Below are 6,000 nucleotides of genomic sequence, written 5' to 3'. Positions count from 1 at the left end.
AAATCCCTATCTGCCTTATCCATTGCTTCCCTCCTCAACCCATGGAACAGGAGTGTGTAAGCATCTGGATCATGCTGAGATGGGGTTATTTCCACTCCTGTGATTTTTCTCCTTTTTCATGCTAGCATGTTTGTGTGCCTTTTCTTCTTTTTTATCTTTCTGGTGTGAGTGCATTTTGAGAAACCTTCAAAGGATAGAGAGGGAAAGTTCCCTTAGCCCTGCAATACTCATGCCTGCTTCTGTTACCACAAAATGGGGGCTCTGGGTCTCAACTCTCTTCTGATCACCACTTTCTCCCACAAATGTGTCCTTAGGCATCTGCTCACTAACCTCTAAGTGGCCACTAAAGCCTAAAATCATGTTCTGAAAGGTTAGAGGACCCAGCGCTTGTTGGCACTATGTAAGATAAATTGGCCACATGACTGGTCTAAAAACAAATGCCACCTGCCCATTTCAAGGACATCAAAACAGTCCAAAGGTAAAAATGCATGCCAAGCTAAACAGCATAAGACCTGTGACCATGTGACTTAGATTTGCTGCCAGTCTGTACAATAGAAATCTTCATTGCAGAGCATGTCTCCCAAGGAAGAATAAAAGACTACAAAACTGATTTATTTCTTATCTAAAAACTTTTTGGTATCTTAGTTACTTAATATTGCCATGACAAAACATTACAACCAAAGCAACTTATAAAAAAAAAAAAACATCTAATGTGAAGACCCATAGTTCCACAGGGTTAGAGTCTGTGATCATCACAGTGGGGAACATGGTAGCAGGCAGCCATGGAACTAATATCTGATCTATAAACACCAAGTATGTGCAGAGAGATAACTAACTGGGAATGCCATGGATGTTTGAAACTTCAAAGACCACCCTCGGTGAAATACCTCCTCCAATGAGGTCATACCTCCCAATCCTTCCTAATTAGTTCCACTAACTGAGGACCAAGCAGTTAAACATATTCTCCTACGGGGCTACTCTCACCCAAATCAGCACAGGTGGTCAGCCTTATGTGGTCTTTGTGACACCAAATGGCTCACTCAGGAGCTTTTGTGAGATACCAAACTCACTTTCTCTCTCTTCTCCATGGCTCATCTTTCTCAATTTTTAATTGAAATATCCAGGGAGAAGGTTTAACAATTACATTTGGTTTTGACCCAGATATATAAGTGCATTTTAGGGGGTCTATCGTAAGGGAGAAAAACAGGAGAGAATTATGAAGTTCCTGACTCTTCAAAAGTTTAGAGTACCTAGTCTTAGACAGTTGCCAAGATCTTTTAACTTCTTTTTTTCTGGTGCTAGGGATGAAACTCGGGGCCTTAAGTGTGTAAAGCTATTTCTGAGATATACCTTCTGCCCATCCCGTTTCTTTTAATACAAAAGTACTCAGAAGTTGGGTGCTGTGGTGCACACCTGTAACCTTAGCACCTATGAAAGTTGGGATGGGAATATGGCAAAGCTAACTTGAGCTACACCATGAGACTTGTCTCAATAAATAATAAATAAACAAATTCACAGCATGACTCAGCACTTCATTTTGGAATATAGTTTTTAAACCTCAACTGTGTACACTCTGTTTTCATTGTAGAGAGTTAAGAGAGATCACTGGGCGGGGGGGCGGGGGGGGGAGTAACTGTCGTACCTCAGAAAAGAGACAATGGTACTTGGTAGAGTACAGAGATGCACGGTGTTGGTATTCTAGGTCTACTGTGAAGGCAGAGATAGCCTGATGGATGAGGGGTGAGAAGTCAGAGGAAAGAGAAGGGCAAGGTCATCCTGGCATCACCTGGGAAAGGATCACATGTGTATGGTAGAAACCAATAGCTGTATCACTGTTCTGGGGATACTAAAAGGAAGTGCCATACACTGACTGGCTTGAACAGAAGTGTGTTATGTGTTATCGTGTACCTAAGGCATCCAGGAGTTAGAATTAAAAGTGTCATCAACACAATGGACTGCCTCATGCCTCCCCCAGCTCTCCAAAGTGTCACACAGTCATTACCAATAGATGGCATTCTCCTTATGGCTTCACATGTCTTCCCTCTATGCACCAACTTTTGTGTCTACATTTTCATAAGGATGCCACTTAGGTTAAATTAAAACTAACCCAAGTCTTGATATACAGCATTCAGAAGGCTCTGGGTTCAATCCTTAGGACCACAAAATCTTCTTGGGGAGGAGAGCTACCCTAATGACTTGGTGAATTGTTACAGACTGCACTGTATTGCCACAAAATGCCTGTACTGAAGTCCTCCTATAACTGCATTTATCTACCTGTTCATTTATTTAGGGTACCAGGGCTGGAATCCAGGATCTCAAATAGACTATGTATGTACTCTACCACTGAGTTATAATCCTAGTGATTTAACTATACTTTGAGATAGGGATTTTGGAAAGATGTTTAAATTAAAATGATGTTTTCAAATTTTCAAATTGAGTCCTAATCTAATATGACTGTGACATTAGAAGAAGAAGAGATGGGTGAGAACAGAGGGAGAAGGGTCATCTCCGAGACACCGAGAAGCCAATCTGCTGACAGCTCCATCTCAGACTCACAGCCTCCAGAGCAATGGAAACACATTTCTGTTGTTTAATCCTCCCCCGCTATACACTCTGGTGAATCCTGGTAGACTAACTCATCTCCTGACTCACATCTCCAGAGCAATGGAAACACATTTCTGTTGTTTAATCCTCCCCCGCTATACACTGTGGTGAATTCTGGTAGACTAACTCATCTGCTGAGACCTTCCTTCCTGATGAGATCAAATTCAGATGTCCTGAAGTTGGAATGTCAACCCATTTTTTAGAGAACACACTTTAACCCATAATGCCAGGTGTGGACTAGCAGAGACGAAGAGAGAAGAGCTCGTGGTGGTACTGAACTCCATCTCTGGTCCCTTTATCCTTTTGTGTAGTCTCTCCTTATATTCTATGAGTTTCAGCAAGACCCTTCCATTAAACCTTTCCTTTAACCAGGCAGTGGTGGTGCACACCTTTAATCCCAGCACTCGGGAAGCAGAGGCAGGCAGGTCTCTGTGAATGAACAAGAACTAGTTCCAGGACAGCTAAGGCTGTTACACAGAGAAACCCTGTCTCTGAAAACAAAAACAAACAAACGAAAAAACCTCTCTCTTTTAGTACTTAATTTAATTGAAGAACTAAGACTTCTTCCTAATAGGATGTGGGAGGATAGACTAATGAGTTTATGTGTTAAAAGAAAGAAAACAGACACGTTGTTGTCCAGTCTGTTTTCTGTCCCAAAATCAACCCAACTCCTGAGACCTTGCAAAGTCAAGCTGCCATTCATACTTACCTTGATTTCACCTTGATTGTTGAAAAATTTATTCATTTTGTTTGGTAAAATTGCGTCCTTAAATGGCCAACCATCTCACACCATGAGTGCTATTTTTAAAAGCCTCTATTTAAGAAACTTGTCTGAGAAGATGGGTTATAAAAGACTGGTCTCGTACCAGACTGAAGGTCAGAAATTACTGAAGGACCTCTGTGGTCATACAACAGAAAATAATAATGACTAAAATCCAAAGGCGGAGCTAGGGAGATGAATCAGCGGGTCAAGTCCTAGCTGTGCAAACCTGCGGACCTCAGTTCGATTGCCCAGAACACATGTAAAGCCAGGTGCAGCATCAATCCTCCGTAATCCCAGCATTCCTGTGACAAGATGGGAGGCAGAGACAGGAGAGCCCCTGGAAACTTAGGGCCAGCTATCCCAGTGTATAAAACACAGTGACAAACAGCAGAGAGACCCTGGAAGGGGAAGGTGAGAACTTACACCTCACATACAGAGAGAGAGAGAGAGAGAGAGAGAGAGAGAGAGAGAGAGAGAGGGAGGGAGGGAGGGAGGGAGGGAGGGAGGGAGGGAGGGAGGGAGGGGGGAGGGAGGGAGGGAGGGAGGGAGGGAGAGAGAGAGAGAGAGAGAGAGAGAGAGAGAGAGAGAGAGAGAGAGAAAACTTCAAATGAAATGATGCTTGCCCAGCCTATAGGGGGCCCAGGATTGGGTCATGAATTTAAAACAAAAGAAACAAAAGGGGGAAAAAAGCCAACTAAATGTAGTGAGACATAGAAACAATATACTAAGTTTCACATGATTTTTGTTCTTTCTGCTGGGGATTGATCTAGGAGCTAAGCCCATGACTTACTCATGAGTCACCCCATAGCATAACCCTTTAATGCGAGTGAGGGCTGGCAAAATGACTCGGCAATTAAAAGCACTTGCCCTCATAAACGTGTGACATGAGGATCATCCCCAGAACCCACCTCAGTGTGGAAGGAGACAAGTGACTCTACAAAGCTGTCCTCTGACCTCCATATATACACATGGCACCCTCATGTTTACACACAAGACATGCACACACACACCATGCATACACACAATAATAATAGCAATAATAATAATAAATATTTTTTAAAAAGTCCTTTCTCTTCCTGTGCATACATATTTTTAAAGTGCTGGATATCAAAACTTAAGACAACATGCATGCTACCATTGAGCTGTAATCCCAGGTCCCAAGTTATTTTTTTAAGGGAGGTGGGATGCGTCACACAGAAAAGGCCCTAAAGGGTGGAATGGGTAAAAGAAGGGAGAGGATAGAAGAGACTCGGTGACCAACCGCAAGGATCCCCAGCGCAAAGAAAGAGTAAATTGAGCGATTTTAAAACAGTAGCTTTAGCTAATCGCTTTTTTTTTCTCAAAGGACTGCTTGATGAGATTGATTGGAATGATAACATTATCAGCTGATGAAGTACCTGCCACCCGGGAATAACGACAGCTAGCCACTGATGTCTGTTCCCAGGCCCTGGTGCTGCCCCAAAGCTTTTACATGTACAGTTCATCTGCCACAGGAGGAGATATGTGTTTATCTTTAGATTGGTTTCCCTGGCAACAGATTTCTGGATGAGGTGCTTTGGAAGCGACACCTTGAGAAAGCAAAGAATACAGGATGAGTCAGAGGGTCAGTGTGGTCCCAGAGTTGAGGCCGTTTCTTCAGGAAGCTCTATTGACAGGACAACTAGATAAACGAGTCTCCTGCAGCAGAAGACAAGTCTAGTGAGGCCCTGAGGAGGTGAGGTGCGGGCCATGGCAGGTGAAGGCAGAACGGCGTCTTGTCACTAGTGTGATCATTCATGGACTAGGATGAAAAGACTCACGTGTGTGAAGAGAGTCACGCTTCCGGAGCAATCAGGATCGAATTAACTACCCCAAATTCTGGTCTGCAAAGGCAATATGGAATCTTACATGTACAGAGAACTGGAGGCAGAAGAAAACTGAGATGCTTTGAAGGCTAAACCACAAAGGTCCAGATTAAAGACACTGATGGTTTCCAAAGAAAGGACACGCTGTGCAAAAAAAAAAAAAAAAAAAAAAAAAAGAGTTAGGGAATCATGGGAAAATAGAACTCAAGAGGTAAATATGATTCCTTTCAAACAAAAGATTCTCATGACTATATACCTTCCCACTGGCAAGTTATTATTATTGTTTTTGTTGTTGTTGTTGTTGTTGTTATTATTATCCTAAAATGGCCACTTCAAGATTAATCTCAAGCAAGTGCTTCTCACCAGGTGTAATGACACACACCCATAATCCCATCATTTGGAAGGATGAGACTAGATCTCAAGTTCAAGGCCAGCCTCAGCTGTATAGCAAATCCCAAGCCAGCTAAAACTATGAAACCAAGCCCCGCCACTATAAAAGCAAAGAAAAGGTGATAATAAAATTACTTACTCCAGAGGGGCATGTGGTACATGCCTGTAAGCCCAGCACTTGGGAGGCTGAGTTGATGGGATACATAGTTTTAGGCAAACCCAGGCTATATAGAGATCCTTTCTAAAAGGGGTAGTGGACAGAAATGCTGCTTCTGGGTCAGTTCAAGGAGCAAGGTAACTTAAATCAAAGGGGCATACTTGTTTGCTTGTTTTTGAGGCAGCATCTCACTGTCTTAACCTAGACTGGCCGCATACTCAAGATCTTCCTGTTCAGCCTTT

This window comes from Chionomys nivalis, chromosome 14 (assembly GCF_950005125.1).
Source record: "Chionomys nivalis chromosome 14, mChiNiv1.1, whole genome shotgun sequence".
Taxonomy (NCBI): domain Eukaryota; kingdom Metazoa; phylum Chordata; class Mammalia; order Rodentia; family Cricetidae; genus Chionomys; species Chionomys nivalis.
The sequence above is the reverse complement of the archived record's forward strand: the minus strand, read 5'-3'. Positions refer to the sequence as shown.